Source organism: Lepidochelys kempii, chromosome 2 (genome assembly GCF_965140265.1).
Source record: "Lepidochelys kempii isolate rLepKem1 chromosome 2, rLepKem1.hap2, whole genome shotgun sequence".
In the NCBI taxonomy this organism is placed as follows: domain Eukaryota; kingdom Metazoa; phylum Chordata; order Testudines; family Cheloniidae; genus Lepidochelys; species Lepidochelys kempii.
The window spans coordinates 267,479,278-267,501,123 of record NC_133257.1 but is presented as its reverse complement, the minus strand read 5'-3'; the positions used below and the strand labels follow the sequence as shown (position 1 = coordinate 267,501,123).

General features: G+C 46.1%; 1 protein-coding gene across 8 annotated transcripts in view; it reads left to right on the top strand.

Moving 5' to 3' along the window:
• The window catches only part of MAP4 (microtubule associated protein 4), a 276,274-nt gene that overhangs the window by 48,315 nt on the left and 206,113 nt on the right, over positions 1–21,846 (top strand). For all 8 annotated transcript variants that reach the window (XM_073329155.1, XM_073329157.1, XM_073329156.1 and 5 more), the window contains exon 2: positions 7,997–8,048. The gene's annotated coding sequence lies outside the window, so the exon portion shown is untranslated. The remainder of the gene's footprint in view (positions 1–7,996; positions 8,049–21,846) is intronic.

The window sequence follows — 21,846 nt, the reverse complement described above, 5'->3', positions numbered from 1 at the left end:
CAGCAGCTGTTGGCTGGGTGCCCAGCTCTGAAGGCAGCGCCCTGCCAGCAGCAGTGCAGAAGGATGGTGTTGCCACCCTTACAATATCACTCTTACTTCTGCGCTGCTGCCTGCATAGCTGGGCGGCTGGAGAGTGGCGACTGCTGACTGAGGGTCCAGCTCTGCAGACAGCAGCGCAGAAGTAAGGGTGGCAATACCATACCCTGCCATCCTTACTTCTGCGCTGCTGCTGGCGACGGCGCTGCCTTCCTTCAGAGCTGGGCTCCTGGCCAGCAGCCCAGCTCTGAAGGAAGGCAGCGCCGTCGCCAGCAGCTGCGCAGAAGTAAGGGTAGCAGTACCACAACTCTCCCTACAATAACCTTGTGACCCCCCCCCCAACTGTTTGTGTCAAGACCCCTGCTATTATAGCACCATGAAATTTCAGATTTAAATAGCTGAAATAATGAAATTTATGATTTTTAAAATCGTATGACTGTGAAATTAATGAAAATGAACTGTAGATTTGGTAAGGCCCTACCCATTGGACTAGATGGTTTACAAACATTAAAAGACACTAAACTCATGGGGATAGGTGTCATCTAATTTAAATGACTAGTTATGATCTTTCGTGGGGTGGGGTGTAGGGAATCCTTATTTTCACCCTGCCTCACCTGGTTTTCTGCGGTGGTGGGATGTTTCTTTAGTAGGTGGCATGAACAACGGTAGCACTACTACCTGAGCATACCATAGTTTTTTCCTAACCAGACTACAAAGGCAGCTGCTGTCAAGGAAAAACGAACCCTGGTGTGAGAAGTGAGGGAAGCAATTGTCATCCTGAGCACTAAGGATCTGAAAAATATCTTGCAACACCCTTTAATATAGAGATGAATTGTTAACACACAATTGTTTGAAATATGGATATAGTTTTGTGACTGTAATACATTAAGAATAAATATATCTTGGTTTACCAAATCTACCCTATGTGTGTCACCAGGTACAGTATTATTATAGCTTTGCATTAGTGGAGATGGTGTTCATTCTCATTTGGTCTGTTTTACATTAATGCAGTTTTTAGTGTTTTTATTTTAACATTATGTTTGAATTACACCACTAATTACTGTTACCACAGATATAGTACATTTCCATTAACGTAAACCCCCATCTAGCAAGACTAAGACTGTAAATTCCCTCCGGTAGGGATCCACTAAATTCTAGCTAAGTTCCTTTCCTACCTTCATCGGCACAGTATCTGAGAGCCTTCTGGTAGTGCTTTAAATGACATGACTAGTGTGTCGTTTGGTTCGTTTTTCTCACTCTCCCCAAAGGGAGAATTGTGTGTGCAGTGTAGTATCTTATTTGTTATACAGTAGATATTGTTTGCAGCAACACCTTGTAAGACCAACCACTGCTTACGAGCAACATTTCCCCTGGGAACACTTTCTCTACTGTGAATTGTGTAAGAGAAGGGGGGAGAGCTATAGCTCAGTGGTTTGAGCATTGGCCTGCTAAACCCAGGGTTGAGAGTTCAATCCTTGAGGGGGTCATTTAGGGATCTGGGGCAAAAATTGGGGGTTGGTCCTGCTTTAAGCAGGGGGTTGGACTAGATGACCTCCTGAAGTCCCTTCCAGCCCTGAAATTCTATGATTCTATTCTGTTCTAATTATTGACACTCCCCATAACAGCAACAGCTGCTTTGGAGCAACATAGCAAAAGGGCACTGCTTTGTTGCTACTAATGAGCGTCTACTGTAGTGTTTTAAAATTCTTCTTATATGTACATGTTGCTATGTGTTTATACTAGGGAAGTCAAGGTCAAAAGTGTGTCATAAGATCATACTGTTTGACTGGAAAGCACCTAGCAAGTTTCGGATGCTGTAAATGGTGTGCCTGCCCTGGAGAAACCTCTTCTGGGCTAGTGTGGCTCTGTCTTGGTCATCCTCAGTTTCCCTTCACAGAGGCTTTCTTCCTCAATATTATGCTGTTTTATTATCCTATACTGTCTGAATAAAAATAAAGGCTTCAGAGTCCAAATTGCACCTCTACCTGACTGGAGTTGTTGTCTTTTTATTCCCTGGGAGTCTTCTGTCTGCTCTAGCTCATGGTTCTCCTCCAAGCTGGAGTGTTGATTCAGTCTTCCTTTCCCCTCATGAGAATGGCCATACTGTGTCAGACCAAAGATCCATCTAGCCCAGTATCCTGTCTCTGATAGTGGCCAATGCCAGATGTTTCAGAGGGAATTAATAGAACAGGGAAATTTTGAGCGGTCCATTCCCTGTCATCCAGCTTCAGGCAGTTGGAGGTTTAGGGACACCCAGAGTGTAGGATTTCATCCCTGGCCATCTTGGCCTATAGTCATTGAGGGATGTATTATACATGAATTTATCTAGTTCTTTTTTGAACCTGTTACAATTTTGGCCTTCACAACATCTCCTGGCAGAGAGTTCCACAGGTTGACTGTGTGTTGTGTGAAGACTTACTTCCTAATGTATGTTTTAAACCTGCTGCCTATTAATTTAATTGGGTAACCCCTAGTCCTTGTGTTATGTGAAGAGGTAAATAACTCTTCCCTATTCACTTTCTCCACCCCATTCATGATTTTATAGACCTTTGTCATATCCCCCCTCACTTAGTCATCTCTTGTCTAAGCTGAAAAATTCTCATATGAAACTGTTCCATACCCCAATCATTTTTGTTGCTCTTCTTTGCACCTTTTCCAATTCTAATTTATATTTTTTGAGATGAGGATACCAAAACTGCATGCTGTATTCAACATGTGGGGTTACCAGGGACTTATATACTTCAGGCTAAGAAGGGTTGTGTTTCCCAAATTTAAAAAAAAAAAAAGTTTTTGTGCCTAGTCAGGCTAACCTGCTGGAGAGAGATCACCCCCATTTGTCAGCTAGATGTCTCTAATCTCTCTCCCCTGTTCAACTTCCTCTTTCTGTTTAAATAAGGAAGTCCAAGGTGGAGCAGGCAATCTCCTTGATTATCCCAGGCTGTGAGCTCCTGGCTGACTTTTAAAGGGCTAGTACAGTCCTTCACAGACCCTATATATAAAGTGATACTAGGACATGTCTTCAATTGTTGTAAAATGGTGCAGCTTTATTAAAATCCGTGAAGTTGTGCTGAAGATCTGGCCCACTATGTGCAGGGGTGCTGTGAGAACCACAAGTTGGAATTTATTGGTTCAGTTAATGTCTTAACTTTGATGTGAAATAATTGTAGCTTTTGAAAGAACATTCCATATATTTTCCTAAACGGATTCAGATTGGTTTCCCTTAGACATGGGCAAGTCTGATAAAAGCGAAACAGCTATCTAAAGCACCACAACAAATTCTACTGTCCATGAAGTTGGAATTATGGAAAATGTCCTTCAGCTTTGGGGTGGAATGACATAAGTTGTGATGCCTTTTTATTCCTACCTCTTGTCTGAACAGAAATAAACAATTGTTCATGTTTAGTTGTCTCAATTGAGGGATTACTAACATAAAAATAAGAGAACTGCCATGTGAAAGATCTTAGAATCCTTTGGGTAATAGCTTTACTAATTAGTGACTGAGATAAACCATGCCACCAATATTTCAGTGCCCTTTAGCGCTCGCTGGCGTTTCATCAATTGATCATCTGATCCCATTCCTGCCCTTTGTGATGGGAGATGGAGTGCGGGTATTCCTTAGTTATGCCAAAAATGCAATTCTGAAAGAGATCCAAAGCGTCTCATATACCTGGTTGCACAACCCTTTGGGACAATGCGGATGTACAGGACTTTGAGCCCTGCATGTGAGCATGTGGAAAAGATGCTATACAGAGGTATGAAATAATGCAGAGTGGTGCTCAAACTGCTTAAAACTTCCCCAAAATGTTCATAGTGTAGATTGTCACGTGGACACCTCCCTCCTCATTAACGATCCTACATATCTGTGGCAACTTGAAAAATTGTTTACATAGAAAAATAATGCTGGGAAAAGACTTAGTAAGACAGAAAATATCACATAATGTGTCTCTATAAATCCATGGTACGCCCACATCTTGAATACTGCATGCAGATGTGGTTGCCCCATCTCAAAAAGATCTATTGGACTTGGAAAAGGCCAGAAAAGGGCAACAAAAATAATTAGGGGTGTGGAGCTGTCATGGAGTGTGGGGGTGTCAGGGCCCTGCACCCTCCTCTTCCTGTGATTCCCCATGACTCTCAGCCAGCCAGTAGAACGAAAGGTTTATTAGATGACAGGAACACAGTTCCAAACAGAGCTTGTAGGTACAAACAGGACCCCTCAGTCAGGTCCCTCTGGGGGGCAGGGAGCTTAGACCCCAGACTTGGGGCTCCCTCTGTTTCCCCAGACCGCTCCAAACTGAGACCCCCTCTAGCAGTCTCACCTAGCCTCCCCCTGGCTCCTCCTCTAGCCTTAGTCCAGTTTTCTGGGCAAAGGTGTCACCTGGCCCCAACCTCCTTCCTGGCTCAGGTATCATCCCTCAAGTGAAGTCACCCCCTGCTATCCCATCCCCAATGCAGACAGTCCCAGTAAAACTCCCCTGCGACATCCCTAGGTCAGTCCTCCCCACTCCCCGCTCTGTCACAGGAGCAGATGCCGTATGAGAAGAGATTAATAAGACTGGGACTTTTCAGCTTGGAAAAGAGGAGTGAGGGGGAGGGATATGATAGAGATCTATAAAATCATGACTAGTGTGGAGAAAGTAAATAAGGAAGTGTTATTTACTCCTTCCCATAACACAAGAAGTAGGGGCCACCAAATTAATAGGCAGCAAGTTTAAAACAAACAAAAGGAAGTATTTTTTCACACAATGTGCAGTCAAACTGTGGAACTCCTTGCCAGAGGATGTTGTGAAGGCCAAAACTATAACAGGATTCAAAAAAGAACTAGATAAATTCATGGAGGATAGGTCCATCAATGGCTATTAGCCAAGATGGGCAGGGATGGTCGTCTTAGCGACTGTTTGCCAGAAGCTGGGAATGTGCGACGGGATGGATCACTTGATGATAACCTATTGTGTTCATTCCCTCTGGGGCCCTTGGCATTGGCCACTGTTGGAAGACCGGATACTGGGCTAGAGGGACCCTTGGTCTGACCCAGGCTGGCCGTTCTTATGTTCTTATCTAGTGTGTTTTTAGCTCTCTTTAATGTGTTAAGGGAGGCATGCTTTTCTAAGTGTTGATCACACTCTGTTTACTTTTGTTCTATATCTTCTTTCTTTACATTTGTTTGTTTGCTTCAGCACCATTTGGCCAGACAGCTCTCTCTGGACCCCTAGTTATCAGCCACAGTTTGAGAGCCTCTGGCCTAGAACAAAATAGCTTTAATGTTTTATATTTTTTTTCCCGTGGAGGGATTTGGGCTTTTGGGGCAGTTGAGATCAAAGGAACATAATATGATGGATGATTTGAGTTATATTGAGGACTATCATTCTGTGCAGTTTTCATAGCAAGAAGTTACGGCAAATGTATCTTTGTCAAAGAAAATGGATGAAATTCTGGTTTCATTGAAGTCAGTGGGAAAGCTCCCATTGACTTTAATGGGGCCAAGATATAATCCAGTGATTTTAGTCAATCTAATTTATCAAATCATAACTGTAATATTGCCAGTCCCAAGTGCTCAAAAATAATCAGGCTCCCCAAAATCACGGAACTTCAAAACATCATTTTGTGCTTTTTATTTACATGCCTACTTTTGAATTTTAGAGTACACTTGGATCACATATTCAAGCTCTTCTCTGCAATCATGAGGGCTAGAAACATACTGTTTTTTCAAATGAAAGTGGAGAGACTAACTTACTTGCACAATTCCAGGACCTACGATTCTAAGAAATTTTTTTCTGAGAATCGTGATAAAATTGTGAGTTGCAACACTATTTTGTGTGTGATTTATGTGTCAGGGTTCCTGTCAGCTGCTACATTGCTGTGAATCCTCTGTTCTTTCCTCAAGTTCCAGGTGCCTGTCTTGCAGGACTCCTTCCCTCTGAAGAATGAATGTTAATACTCTGCATGTACTGGCTAGTAGAGTGTACAAGCCATGAGGGTGATATTTTTCTTGATGCTTCTCCTCCCAGAGTACGTCACCACTCAGTTCTCTTATGGTTGCACCAGTGCTGCTGCTTGTGTGCCTTTGTACTAACTTGATTTCTGATAGCTTACGTTCTGATCTTTCATTGCTCTGGTTCAGTTTTATTCTGCACTTAGTCACGAGGTAGCCGTTGTTGGTGAATGGCTGGTATAGGTCATAAGCACCAGGAGTGCCATGTTAGCAACATTTGTTGTTTGACTCTGATGCTGTGTTCTCATGCCATGAAGCATAACCCAGAAGACACAAAATTCCAGTATCAGTTTACCTTTAGTGATGTCTCTTGCAGCTATATTGTATTTCATTTGTTCAGTTTCAATTTAATTTACATTTTGTGTATATGTATTAATTGACAAAATAACGAAACAGCTGATACAGGACTTGGTCAAGAATTAAAGGAGGGTAATATAATTAATGCCAATCAACATGGGTTTATGGAAAATAGATTTTGTCAAACTAACGTAATCTCTTCAGAGATCTAGCTTGGTTGATAAAGGTAATAGTGTTGAGATAATAGACTTCTGTGAGGCATTTGACTTGGTTCTGTATGGCGTTTTGATTAAGAAACTAGAATGATACAAAATCAACATGGCACATGTTAAATGATTAAAAACGGGTTAACTGACAAGTCTCCAAATGTAACTGTAAACAGGGAATTTTCACTGAGCGGCTGTGTTTCTAGAGGGGTCCTGCAAAGATTGGTTCTTGGCACTCTGCTGTTAATCATTTTAATCAGTGACCTGCTAGAAAACATAATCATTAGTGACCAAGTTTGTAGATGACACAAAGATAGAGGAAAGTGGTTAATGAAGAAGACAGGTCACTGGCACAGAGTTATCTGGATCATTTAGGCAAAAGCAAACAATATGTTTCAGTGCAGCCAAATGTGAAGTCATACATGTAGGAACTAAGAATACAGGACATGCATATTGGCTGAGAGGGACTCTACCTTGCGAAGCAGTGACTCTCTGAAAGTACTTGGGGTTATGGGGATAATCAGCTGAACATAAGATGATGGTGCAAAGTTGCACGGAAAAGGGTAATGTGATCGTTGGATGTATAAACATGGGAATATTGATTAGGTGTAAGAAGGTTATATGGCCTCTGTATTTGGCACTGGTTCAGATGCTACTGAAATATCCTTCCCAGAAGGATGTTGATAAATTGGCAAGGGTTCAGAGGGAAGCCACGAGAATGATTAAAGAACTGGAAAACCTGCTTTATAGTGATACTTGGGGAGTTCGATCTATTTAGGTTAACAAAGAAGTTTTAAGGGCTGATTTGATCAGTCTGTAAGTATTTACATGGGGAACAGGGATTTGATGATAGAGGACTCTTCAGTTTACCAGACAAAGGCATACCAAGATTCCAGTAGGTGAAGCCAGACAAATTCAGACTAGAAATGAGGTGCAGATTTTTAACAGTGAGGATAATTAACCACTGGAATAATTTACCAAGGATTGTGGTGGATTCTCCATCACTGCATAATTTTAAATCAACGTTGCATGTTTTTCTAACAAAGATGCTCTAGTTCAAACAGGAGGTCAGACTGGATGACTAGATGCAGGAGGTCAGACTAGATGACCTCAATGGTTCCTTCTGGCTTTTTTCAAGAATGACTTGAACAGTGCTATCTAGCCTTTTATTAGAGGCTGCTGTACAACTTGCTTCCTAGACTGTTACAGTTAGGGTTCAGGGCTGGGTTAGTAACCTAACGTCTGCTTTAGTTTGTGTTGTCATTGAGGCATAAGCCAAGCGAGAGGGTCCCAGGCCACAGAAATGGGAAAACAGCAAAGTAAAATTTCCAGTGGACTAGTTTGTACAAAGCCATGGACTAAAATTTGGGCTGGCCAGCCCTGATAAAGATCAGTCTCTGTGACACCCAAGTAGTTGATTATAACCTTGGCTTCCTTTTTAATTGTGTATTCATTTATTTTACAGATCAGCAGTTTGTGGAGATTAAGGACACACAAAGGGAACATCTGCTTTTAAGGTATGGAATCATCTCTCATTAAAGATATATTCCATATTTGAAATCCACAAAATTTTGAAGCAGAATCATTGGTGCATACATACTGAAACATCAGTTGGAAAATCGTAGCCATAATATGGTGTGTGGAGACTGCTTAGGCTCCCGCTGGAGTTTAGCCGCAAAGCTGGGCAGGCAGGTCCAGCTGCTTCAGCTGACTGGGGATGAAATGGGGAGTGTAGTCTGGTAGAATCTGTAAGTCCTAATGCTAGGCATTGTGTGTGGGACCCTCCCATGGAAGTCTCTGCAGAATGAATATGCGCTGAAAGCATTTTAACAACATGAAATCCTTCCCTCTTCCTTGGAAGATCTTCAGTTTTCCTTGTTTTGCTCAGGTTCTCAGACTTGAGGCTTCTTTATTGTTTCTGGCACTTGCATCTGCTCAGTTTTAGGTAGCAGAGTCTAAATGTGGTCCAAAGGATGTAATTTCTGGCAGGCTGGACCTCTTTCCTTTTCTTGTTTCTTCTATCAGTTTTTTCCTCCTTTACCGCAGCCTGTCTGGTCTCGTGTTGTGTCATCTGTTTGTTCTGCTGATGCAGAGTTTGAGTGACCCAATTGTACACGATTCTTTTGTGGGGAAGAGGTGAGTCTGACTTAGCTTGACAGCATGTTTGGATGAAGTAATTAACAAACCTTGAGTTTGTCACTACCCTAGGCTCAAATGCCACACTTGTTCTTGAATAACAGAAGGTGCTGTGTAGCCAAACTGCTTCATTGTGGTGCACTGGCTCATGTAGCCAAGGGATGATTAAGGAGGTAAGCATATCTGTTCCATAAGACCCTGTGTGCTTGCATATACTAGCAAATAATTAAGAATAAATAGAATTCTGTAACCATTGACTATTTGCGTTGAGAAGAGCCTAGGCTATAATGTAGGAGTATACATGTGACAATGGCTAATTAAATTGCTAAGTACCTTCATATTGTAAAATGTTACCCTTTTTTTTTTTTTTCAAGCCTCTGCTGTTCCTCAGACTTAGAGGTGTTTGACTAACGCAGTATGTTTCTTCCTGTCTCCACCCAAATTGTGATACAGATACACCAAACAAATCCAGGAAACGTACAAAATTAGTATGAGACGTTGCCATCAAAGTCCATACTTACCTACTGTTAACACCCAATGATACCTGAGATACTTCAGTATATAGAATTAGAACAGGAAATAATTCTGTTAGGTACTAAATGGTAGATGTTGGATTTTTAATGGCAAACCACTGTACTTGGAATGACTAGTTAAAACTGCCCACCCCCTGGAAATTCAGTTATCTCAACTGCATCTTTAAATTGTCCCCACTTCTGTCAGTGTGGAATAAGCTTTATCTTGAATACCTCTTTCTTGGAGGATCTTAACCAGCTACTAGTGTAGAGGTTGAAAAGGTTTGTCTGATTTAATTCACAGTCAAACTTAGGCCTGGTCTGCCCCAGGGGGGCGTAGGAGGGGTCGACCTAAGATACCCAACTTCAGCTACGAGACTAGCGTAGCTGAAGTCGACATATCTTAGGTCAACTTACCTCGCATCCTCATGGCATGGGGTCAACTGCTGTTGTTCTCCCTTCGACTCCCCTTCCGCCTCTCGCCTCGGTGGAGTACAGGAGTCAACGGCAGAGCAATTGGGTATCGATTTATTGCGTCTACACTAGATACGATAAATTGATCCCCGATAGATTGATCACTACCTGCGGATCTGGCGGGTAGTGTAGACATACCCTAAGTAAAGCTTTCCAGCATCCACTCATAACCTGATTTATAAAAGCCAGCTTTAGTGATAGGTTTCAGAGTAGCAGCCGTGTTAGCCCCCAACTAAAACCATCACCTTCCGCCCCCAACTAAAACCTTCCCAACGCATCATCAAGGATCTACAACCTATCCTGAAGGATGACCCATCATTCTCTCAAATCTTGGGAGACTGGCCAGTCCTTGCTTACAGACAGCCCCGCAACCTGAAGCAAATACTCACCAGCAACCATACACCACACCACAGAACCACTAACCCAGGAACCTATCCTTGCAACAAAGCCCATTGCCAACTGTGTCCACATATCTATTCAGGGGACACCATCATAGGGCCTAATCACATCAGCCACACTATCAGAGGCTCGTTCACCTGCACATCTACCAATGTGGTATATGCCATCATGTGCCGGCAATGCCCCTCTGCCATGTACATTGGTCAAACTGGACAGTCTCTACGTAAAAGAATAAATGGACACAAATCAGATGTCAAAAATTATAACATTCATAAACCAGTCGGAGAACACTTCAATCTCTCTGGTCACTCGATCTCTGAGCTAAAAGTCGTAATATTACAACAAAAAGACTTCAACAACAGACTCCAACGAGAGACTGCTGAATTGGAATTAATTTGCAAACTGGATACAATTAACTTAGGCTTGAATAGAGACTGGGAGTGGCTAAGTCATTATGCAAGGTAGCCTATTTCCCCTTGTTTTTTCCTACCCTCCCCCCCACCCAAGACGTTCTTGTTAAACCCTGGATTTGTGCTGGAAATGGCCCACCTTGATTATCATACACATTGTAAGGAGAGTGGTCACTTTAGATAAGCTATTACCAGCAGGAGAGCGGGGTGGGAGGAGGTATTTTTTCATGCTTTGTGTGTATATAAAAAGATCTTCTACATTTTCCACAGTATGCATCCGATGAAGTGAGCTGTAGCTCATGAAAGCTTATGCTCAAATAAATTGGTTAGTCTCTAAGGTGCCACAAGTACTCCTTTTCTTTTTCCTTCAGAAGAGCAGCTGAGCTTGGGGCAGCAGGTAGGGTTGAGGGGTTTGGGGAGGAAGTGCCTTATTATGCAATTTTAATATTGGAGGCTGGTCAGTTTTGTCTTAGTACATCATTTCACATTGTCATTCCCAGTAAAAACAGGCTTTAAAGTAAGAGTCCAAGACATTATTTAGAGAGCTAATAAAATTTGAGAGGATGACAAGTTCAAACACATTCTCCCTACTTGCTCCTTTTATGGCTTTGCAAACATATAAAGCACACTGATCTTTTGGCCATCTTCTGTGCTTCCTCTAGGGGTGTGAAATATTGATGTTTCTCAGTGATATGGTGGTATGGCAGACATCTTAAGTAATAAAGAACACTTTTGATTAGAAATGGACTAGTTTATTTTCATTGCCCAACCTGGGAGGAAATGCAAGAAGTAAACAATTGGCACTAATGGTGAAAAGTAACCTGGATTTCTAAAACCTTCGTCTAATAGTCTAACTTGGTGGAAGTAACGTGGAAATTTATGCTTTTTTGGAAATGATTAAAAAGTTAACAGTGGACTAAGATTGCTTGCTTGTCTGGTACATGATACAGTACATATTTATTCAAAATACTGTGCCAAATAATCTGATAGAAGAGGGGTCGGCAACCTGCGGCACGCATGCCAAAGGCAGCACGCAAGCCGATTTTTAATGGCACACTGCTGCCAGCCAGGGTCCTGGCCGCCTGTCCTGCTCAGCCTGCTGCCTGCCTGAGAGAATGGAACCCACGGCCGGCAGCGGGCTGAGCGGGCCCGGCGGCTGGGACCCCAGCTGGCAGGAGCCGGCGGAACCCCAGACTGGCAGTGGGTGAGCTGGTCTAGGGTTCTGTCCAGCACCTGGCTCAGCCCGCTGATGGTCTGGGGTTCTGGCCACCGGCCCCTTGCCAGCTGGAGTCCCGGCTATCTGCCCTTCTCAGCCTGCTGCCAGCCTGGGATACCAGCCGCTGGCGCTGCTCACCTCACTGCTGGTCTGGGGTTCCAGCCGCCCGGCCCCCTGCCAGCCGGGGTCCGGGCCTCTAGCCCTGCTCAGCCCTCCTGGGGTACCGGCAGCCAGCCCAGGGCTCTGCTCCTTGCCTGGGCCCAGCGCTCTGCAGCCCTTTTCAAAAATTACACTACAATTAGCTTAAAAACTTGAAAACTTAAAAGCTTTGTATATTACAGTAATCGTTAAAAAATGCATAATGTTAATAAATACATAGGTTTGATGAAACAAAGTAGTTGTATTTATGTGACTGTGCTTAATTTGTGTTTTTGATGATTTACCTTCTAAAAAAAACTCGCATGTCTCGCACCCCCAGGGGGTGTGTGCACCCCAGGTTAAGAACCACTGCACTAAACTGATAAGATCTGCATTTTAATTTAATTGGAGCTTCTTAAACGTTTTAAAAACCTTGTTTACTTTACATACAATAGTTTAGTTATATAATATAGACTTAGAGAGAGAGACCTTCTAAAAACGTTAAAATGTATTACCGGTACGCAAAACCTTAAATTAGAGTGAATAAATGAAGACTGGGCACACAACTTCTGAAAGGTTGCCGACCCCAGTGATAGAGTATGGGAAGGAATGGTTCATCTCCCTTCCTAAAGTAGGGTGGAAGTCCTTTATTTTAAGAAAAATGACTTAACCAATTAGCATTGTACTGGATAAAATAGTATGTCCAGTCCCTTATCCTTTTCCTTTCAGCTGGAAACTGCTTGTGTCTATGAGCACACAATACCTTGGCTGCCCATTGAGATTCAGTAATTCCCTAGCTATTGCAGTTTTAAGTTCCACAAGGAAGTGAATCATTCTCTCAAAATGCCCACCTGATAACACCGCAAAGGGATCCAAACCTACTTTTGCACCCCTTTCTCTTCAGAAACCTCAACCTTTGTTTTCCAAGTGGTGCCTCATGTTTGGTCCTAATTAAATTTATTTGTTGTTGAGAGAACGGAAATGTAAATACAATGGTGGTTGAAGTGCAGCAGTTACTCCCTTCCTCCTCTCCACTGACTTCCTGCCTGCATTTAGGAAGGTGGAAACTGATCATAGAATCATAAAATATCAGGGTTGGAAGGGACCTCAGGAGGTCATCTAGTCCAACCCCCTGCTCAAAGCAGGGCCAATCCCCAATTTTTGCCCCAGATCCCGAAATGGCCCCCTCAAGGATTGAACTCTTAACCCTGGGTTTAGCAGGCCAATGCTCAAACCACGGAGCTATCCCTCCCCCCTTTAGCATTAGCTGGCTTTGGGAGAAAAAAATCAGACTAGCTAAATTAAGAAGCCATACAGGTTACAAGCACAAGGGAACTACTAGTCTGAAGAACTATTTTTCTGAACTAAAACTGTGTCATCTCTTGACCTTCAGGCTAGTCCCATGCTCCAACCTGACCACAACCAGTGACTGGCAACACCTGGGAATGATTCCCAGGCCTTTGACAAAATGCTGCAGACAAATATCTGTACTACTTCGAGTGCTTGCTCATATCCATTCCATGTTAGGTGTGTGTGCTCACCACATGCCGGAAGTTTTTCTCTCACCAGTATTCTTAGGGGACTGGCTCTGGTGCCCCCTACATGGTAGAGTATAAGGGGCGCCGCCAGCTCCCCCCACCCTCAGTTCCTTTTTGCCACCAGTGATGGTGCTGGAACATCTGCTGCTTCAGCTAGCGTTGTTTCATTTTCTATTCTTATGAATTCTGAAAACCTGCAATATAGTGGTATATAGTTAGTAGTTTCTTAGTTATGCTGAGTAGTAGTTCTCAACTTTTCGTTAGTCCCAAATGGGACTCAGCCAGGGGATGGGGCATGCCCCGGTCCCCAGGCTTTAAGCCCTGCGATCACTGCAAATGGCCTATGCCCATCAGTGAGCCACATACCAGCTGCCTAAGGTGCTTAGGCAAAGAGCACATAAGTGACAAGTGCCGTATCTGTAAGTCCTTCAAACCTAGGATGAAGAAGGAGCGCGATATCCGTCTGAAAGCACTCCTAATGGAGTCAGCACTCACTCTGGCACCAGGGCAGTGGTCCGAGTACTGCAGTCTCCATGCACAGTGCTCCGCCAGCACTATCCATGAGTCGGCACTGGTCCTCCTCCACGGCTCCAGGGAAGAAGCCAAAAAGGGCTGGGAGGGGAAGCTCTCCTACCTTCTGTAAGAGAAAGGAGAGGGCTAGGGGTCAGCCGCTACCCGTGCCGGGCAGCTCAACACCCTCTTCGGGAAGTCGGGCCCCAGTTCACGTCTAGCAGTGCAGCCCATCCCATGCTTCACCTGCGTCCCCAGATAGCGGTGCAGTCTATAGCCAGCTTCAGATGCTGTTGACGCCCGAAGCCCTTCAAGAGGCTCAAGAGATCCTGATGCCTCCCACACTGGCTGTACTGGTACCCCGGTCTTGGGGAAAACTTGCTTTGGGACCTATGCATGTGTCCCCGCCTCAGTGGTACCGATCCCCATCGAGAGGGACGTCCTGCCAGCGTTTGCCCGCCCGAAGCAGTCACACCTCAGGACTGGAGAGGCAGGCTCAGCGGAGCCCTCTTTGGTCCCCGCAGCGGGGGCACTGGTTGAGGTACTTGAGGTGTACCTCACCGGTAGATTGGCGTAGACCCTATGGCACCGGCCCCGATCATCTCCAAGGGCCTGGTACTGATCCCAGGACTGATCGGGCTCCAGAGATTGCCGATGGCTGGGACGTTGTTGCCTGTCTCCAAGAAGGAGGTCGCCCTACTCAGGATGATCATCCCAGCAACTGGCCTGTAGTAGCTCTTGGTCCCATTCGATGTCCCAGTACTGGTTGAGTAGCGTGAGGCGTGGATCGCTGGGTATCCAATGCAGATCCACCGAATACCATCAGTCCCCGAGATCCCGACCAAGACACTCATCTTGCTCGAACAGGTCGGCTTTGGGACGCAGCGACCGGCTCTGGTTGGACAAGAGCCACCGCTCAGCCTGATCCTGGTCGCCTGGTACCGGCCACTTGGCTGGTAGTTCCAGCTCGGAGCAAGGTTCCCTGACTGTGGGACAAGCACTGGCAGTGCTGACTACATTATCGGCACTGAAACCCATCCCATGGCCCCAGGCTCAGTGGCCGGCACCATGGTATCTGTGGAACCCTTCTGGGTTCACCCTTCCCAGGCTGCTCGATCAGTATTGGGAGCCTCAGAGAGGCCAGTGGCCTCAGTTATCCCATCCCCCTCCGGTGCCCAAGGCTTTGTGGGGTAAGACCCCGCAGGTCCAGGAGGACTCAACGAGAGCGAGCTGCTGGACTGCCAATGGATGTGCAGGTTCCTGCGGCACCGGCAGCCTCGTCTGACAAGGACGATATCATGCCCAGTTTCTCAAGATGACGCCAAAGTGCACCAGAAACTTTTGAAGAGGGTCGCTTCTAACCTGGGGCTTCAGGCAGAGGAATTGGAAGAGCCCTTGGCCTCTGTTTGTCCTTTGCTCCTTGGCTCCTGCCACAGTGGCTCTACCCTTTCATGAATGGGTTTCTAAAATCACTAATCCCTTGTGACAGACCCCCTCTTCTCTGCCCCCTATCTGTAAAAGGGCCGAACACAAGTACTTCGTGCCAACCAAAGAACATGAGTACTTATACTCCCACCCAGCTCCTAATTCCCTTGTGGTAGAGGTGGTTACCACAAGGAGAGGCAGGGACAACCTGGTGCCACCCCCAAAAAATAAAGACTCAAGGAGGCTGGATCTCTTTGGACATAAGGTTTATTTGTCTTTCATCCTTCAGCTGAGAGTGGCCAACCACCAAGCCCTCCTTGGCTGATTTGTCTTTAATACGTCGCAAGCCATGGCCAAGTTCGAAGGGTTGCTCCCCGAAGCTTCCAAGAAGGAGTTCCGAGTCATCCTTTATCAGGGCACGACTGCGGCCAGGGTGGCCCTCCAGGCAGCATCAGATGCTGCTGATCGCACCATGGCTTCTGCTATCTCCATGGGACAAGCCTCTTGGCTGCTCCTATCTGGGTTGTCCACTGAGACCCAGCAGTAATTGCAGGACCTGCCCTTCGATGGCGGGGCTGTATTTGCGAAGCAAACAGACAGCAAGTTGCGTGGCCTCAAGGACTCCCGCACCACCCTGAAAACCCTGGGTCTTTACGTCCCAGCCCTGGCACGTAAGCGGTTCAAACCGCAGTAGCCTCAGGGCCAGGGAAGCCAGCCTTGGTAGGACCAGCCCCATAAACTAGCCAAGGGTAACAAGTGCTCCCGAGCCACCCGCCTCCACCCTCTGCTCAGTTGGGCTCGACCCGTAATAAGCAGGGTGCCAAACAATCTTTTTGAGGGTGCGCCCGAGGGCAAACTACCAGACTGTTCCCCGCATACATCTTTCCCAGTGTTCTCTGACCGCCTTTCCCTTTTCCTCCCAGCACGGACCGCTATAACTTCGGACCACTAGGTCCTCAGCACAGTGGAATGGGGTTATATCCCTCCAGTTCCTTTCTACTTCCCTTTCCTACCCACCTTTCCCATTCCTCTTCAGGGACCCCTCTCATGAGAGTCTACTCGTGCAGGAGGTAAAGGTGTTACTAGAGCCGGGTGCAGTGGAAGAAGTTCCTCTCGAGAACAGGAACAAAGGGTTCTATTCCTTGTACCTTTTAATCCCAAAGGCCAAGGGCGGTCTACGGACCTCCGAGACTTCAAGTACCTACAGAAACTAAAGGTCCGCATGGTCTCTCTGGCTTCTGTTATCCACTCCCTGGATCCGGGAGACTGGAAGGACTTGTAGGACTCATACTTCCACACAGAGATCTTTCAAGGACACAGACGCTTTCTCCAGTTTATGGTGCAGCCCCACCACTGCCAGTTTACAGTCCTCTCGTTCGGCCTGGCGACAGCACGGAAAATATTTACCAAGTGCATGTCAGTGATAGTGGCTTACCTCAGGTGCCGGGGTATCCAAATCTACTCATACCTTGATGACTGGCTTATCAAGGGTGGCTCTAGGTCACAAGTCTGAAGGGATGTCATGGTGCTTCAAGCTATGTGCCGCTCTCTGGACCTACTGGTGAATGACAAAAAGTCAGTGTTGGTGCCAGTGGAGAGAGTAGAGTTCATCGGAGTGGTCCTCGACTCTACCTGTGCCAGAGCATTTCTGCCACTGGAAAGGTTCCACACGATGGTGAACTTCATCACGGAAGTCTTGCGTTCGCTCTGACTACAGCCAGGGTCTGTCTGCCTTCTGGGCCACATGGCAGCATGCACTTACGTGGTCTGCCATGCCAGGCTTCAGATGTGACCTCTGCAGTAATGGCTAGCAACAGTCTATTCCTAGTCCCGAGACCCCCTAGAGAATATTGTTACCATTCCCCAGGTGATACTTACCTTGCTGAGATAATGACAGGTTTCAGAATAACAGCCGTGTTAGTCTGTATCCGCAAAAAGAAAAGGAATACTTGTGGCACCTCAGACTAAAATTTATTTGAGCATAAGCTTTCGTGAGCTACAGCTCACTTCATTGGTGTAGCTCACGAAAGCTTATGCTCAAATAAATTTTAGTCTGAGGTGCCACAAGTATTCCTTTTCTTCTTGCTGAGATAGTGGACCAACCACAGGACAGTCCTAGAAAGGGTTCTGTTCGACAACCCTCTTCACTCCATTGAGTTGGTGTCGGACACCTCGGAGCTCAGCTGGGGAGCACATTTCTGCAACCTCCAGACACAGGGGATGTAGTCCCCAGGCGAGGCGCAATTGCACATAAACATCAAAGAGCTCCGAGTAATCTGGCTGGTGTGTGGAGTTGTCTTGTCCCACCTGTCGGGCAAGGTGGTACGAGTCCTGATGGACAACATAGCCTCGATGTTCTACATCAACAGGCAAGGGGGAGCGCGCTCGTTGGCTCTCTGTCAGAAGGCTTTCCGTCTGTGGGACTTCTGAATCAGCCACGAAATCTACCTGGAAGCTTGTCACCTTCGCGGTGTCCGGAATATGCTGGAAGATCAGCTCAGCAGGGTTTTCTCCTCTTACCATGAGTGGTCACTCCAGTCAGAGGTAGTCTGCATGACCTTCCTAAGGTGGGGAACTCCCCAAATGGACCTGTTTGCTACCAGACAGAACAGGAAATGCCACTGGCTTTGTTCTCGACAGGCTCTGAGCAAGAGCTCCCTCTCCGATGCCTGCCTTCCTGTCATGGTCAGGGAGCCTGATGTACACGTTCCCTCTGATTCCATTCATCAGCAGGGCCCTGGCAAAGATTGAGACACCAGGCGCAGGTTATCATGATCGCCCTGAAGTGGCCTCGCCAGCATTGGTTCGGCACACTCATGAACCTGTCAGCGGCCCCTCCCCAACTGATCAGACCTACTGTTGCAGGACCACGGTTAGCTCTTACACCCCAGCCTCGGGTCCCTCCACTTCTCGGCATGGATGCTGTGTGGCTGAACCCGGAGGAGCGGACCTGTTCAGAAGGAGTCCAACAGGTCCTCCTGGAAAGTAGGAAGCCCTCAACTAGACTGACTTACCTGGCCAAGTGGACGAGGTTTTCCCACTAGGCGCCCAAACAGGAAGTCCCTCCATACAGGCTGTCCTGGACTACTTGCTCCATTTGAGGAACCAGGGCCTGGCACACGCTTCCATTAGAGTGCATCTTGTGGCCATCTCTGCTTTTCACCCGGTGATCCAAGGACTCCCATGACATGACAGTTGGATTCTTGAAAGGGCTGTCAAGGCTGATTCCTCACTCTGGCACTTTGAGTGCAGAAGCCGGGGGCCCGCAAGGATTCTAAAAATTAATACTGGCCACTGCAGGCTTGTATTAAACTCCCAAGGTTACAGCTTATTTCTGACCTTGGATGGGTAGATGCTGCCTCCACCCAAGTGCAAAAAACCCTTTGAGAACCCAGGAAGGCGCACTTGGGAATTTCTTCCCATGGGGTACCCTCAATCCCTTTCTCCCCCCCACTTGCCTCCTCCCGGGGAAGAGCTGAGGAAGAAAACAAAGGAAATCAGCTGTTGCCACCAGCTAATTAAGCAACATACGCACAAACCTCTCACGACACAAAAATCCAGTCTTGTTCTTAAAAAAAAGGTAAATTTTATTAAAAACAAAAAGAAAAGACATTTGGAATGTAGGGTTTTTGCTAGATTTTTAAAAAATTACAAGGATTAAGCATCAAGATAGTTCTCTTGAGGTTCAGTTTAAAGGTTACAAGCAAAGCAAAAGCACCTGGGGTTAGCGCAGAGGAGTCCACAAGCCATAAAGAAATAAGAGAGAGAAACCTAATTGCGTCTTCCTAGACATTTCCTGATCTAATTACATATCTGGGGTTTCAAATGAGTAGTTTCTAGGTATTATTTGGTGATTTTTTCATACCTGGCCCAAAGCTTTTTACAGCATAGTTCCAGCCCTGTCTCTGCTCTCCGGGAGAACAACACAGACAGACAAAGGGGGAAGTTCTTTCCCAATATTAAAAAGTTCTACCCTTCTCATTGGCTCTTTTGGTCAAGTGTCCACTCCCTTCCTTGTACCTATGGACGCTTTACAAGTAAAGCGAGTAGAGAGCAGCTACTAACAGGGGTTTTATAGCTAGCTGGCTGGGTGCCCATAAAAGGGAGCTCCCCTCCCGCCTTCATTTATCACAGGGCTGGAGAGACTCTTCCCACAGGCGTGGGCTCCCATCCTTCAATGGGATCTTAACTTGGTCCTCTCTAGGCTCACTGGCCCGCCCTTTGAACTGCTGGGTTCCTGCTCCCTTTCTCATCTGTCATGGAAGGTTGCGTTCCTGGTGGTGGTGACGTCAGCGAGACGGGTCTCTGAAATTAAAGCCTTGACCTCAGAACCGCTGTACAGTCTTCGACAAAGACAAGGTTCAGCTGCTGCCCGACCCAGCCTTCCTGCCGAAGGTGGTGTCCTCCTTCAATATGAACCAGGACTGTTTCCTCCCAGTGTTCTGTCCCAAACCACACAAGACTAGTGAAGAGAGGCGTCTTCATACCCTGGACATCCGGAGGGCCTTCGCTTTTACTTAGAATGTACCGAGCCTTTCCGTAAAGTGACTCAACTCTTCAACTCTACAGCAGATAGGATGAAGGGTCATCCAGTGTCCTCGCAGAGGATTTCCATTTGGATCACCTCATGCATAAGGACCTGTTATGACCAGGTGGGATTCCGCCGCTGGTGGTTGTCTGAGCCCACTCGACGAGAGCATCTTCGGCGGCCTTCCTGGTGCACATCCCTATCCAGGACATCTGTAGAGCCATAATGTGATCCTCTGTCCACATGTTTACCGCTCATTATGCCATCCCTCAGCAGGCCAAGGATGACGCTGGGTTCGGCAGAGCTGTGTTGCAATCTATACGTCCATGAACTTGTACCCACCTCCAGGGGTATTGCTTTGGAGTCACCTAATATGGAATGGACATGAGCAAGAAGAAAAGACAGTTACATTTTCCGTAACTGGTGTTCTTCAAGATGTGTTGCTCATGTCCATACCATGACCTGCTCACCTTCCCCACTGTTGGAGTTTCCGACAGGAAGGAACTGAGGGTTGGGGGAGCCGGCCGTGCCCCTTATACCGCACCATGTGGGCACCACTTCAGGGGGTGCCAGAGCCGGTCCCCAACGGATACTGCTGAGGGAAAAACTTCTGGCACCAGTGCATGTGGTAAGTGCCCACTCCTCATATGGAATGGACATGAGCAACACATCTCGAAGAACACCAGTTACGGAAAAGGTCACTGTCTTTTTCCACTTGCACTCCCTTGAAACCTGCATGCAGCCTCTTGATGTGGTGCTCTATGCAAATTCTTTTCATGTTAGTTATTCATTCTTCTCATGAGTGTGTCTGCTGATTTTTAGTATATTTCCCTGAGACAAGCTTACAACAAATTTTTATACAGAATTAGATGAGTAGTTGGGTGTATCTAATATTATTCCTATTGGATGGTAACAGTGTCTAATATTGGGCTTGTTCCAAGCAGGCAGGAATTTACCTGTAAAAGATTTTACCTCTAAAGCAACCAAAAATAGGTCGTTGGCAGGTGGGATTAAATTTGGGCCTCTGGAGCTAAATGCATGAGCTAAAATCCAAATGGCCCTTAGCTAAGGGTTTAGAGCAGACTCATTGCTTTCTTTCCAAGTGGTCTCCATGCCCTTAGATGGGACAGAGCACCATGCCCAGGAGGTGTGTGGGTTACGCCTATACTAGACTGGAATGAGTTAACCCCTCCTGACAGGGCAAGACAGTGCAAAATTTAATGCAGGCCTGTGCTGCCAGAGCTCTGTTCTGATTCCAGATTTCTAGGTGCAGCATGGGAACTGTTCTGGAAGATTCTGTTACTTCAAAGTATTCAGTGTTTTCTCTCCCCCACCTCTGATATGCCTTTCAACTAGCCCTACCTTTGACTGACCCAGTGGGTGGGGTAGCAGCAAGTGGCTGCCGAGGTAGTTCAAGAGGCTGCTGTGAGTTTAGTGTGGCACTAGTGCTTTGAGGGAGCAGTAGTGTTTTCTGGAGGCTATTTCTTTACTTCTTGCATGGCCCACCACTTTCTGTCATAACTGGCTAGTGGTTCTGCACCTAACGTTGCTGCTCCCTTTTCAGAACTGATGAGGTCTACCAAGGCTTTGTGGCATTTGGCCAGCCACATGGCAGGATTTAGCTCAAGCAAAAATCCTCAGGATCCTCTTTAAGAATAAATGTCATGTGACCACTTCAAGTGTATTCTCCTGCTAGAGACAGAATTAAATCAGCACACTGCTGGCGAGTAGATGCAGTAGTTTGTTATATTTAGATGTCTTTACTTACTGGTCTGAGAGATTAAACTAGAAGTCCCAGGCTAGAACAGAAGACCTCGACTATTTTACAGCTGGCATGTTTTCTTTCAGTTTACTTAGTGTTCAGTTTAGTGCTTTCTCAAGCTGAAAGTGCGTTCAGAATGCCCTTTTCTGATGCAAGGAACAGAAGAGCCGGGTTATGAAAGGAGGCATTACCTCAATCTCTAACAGAGTTGCCTGTGTCAGTGACAGGTTTCAGAGTAACAGCCGTGTTAGTCTGTATTCGCAAAAA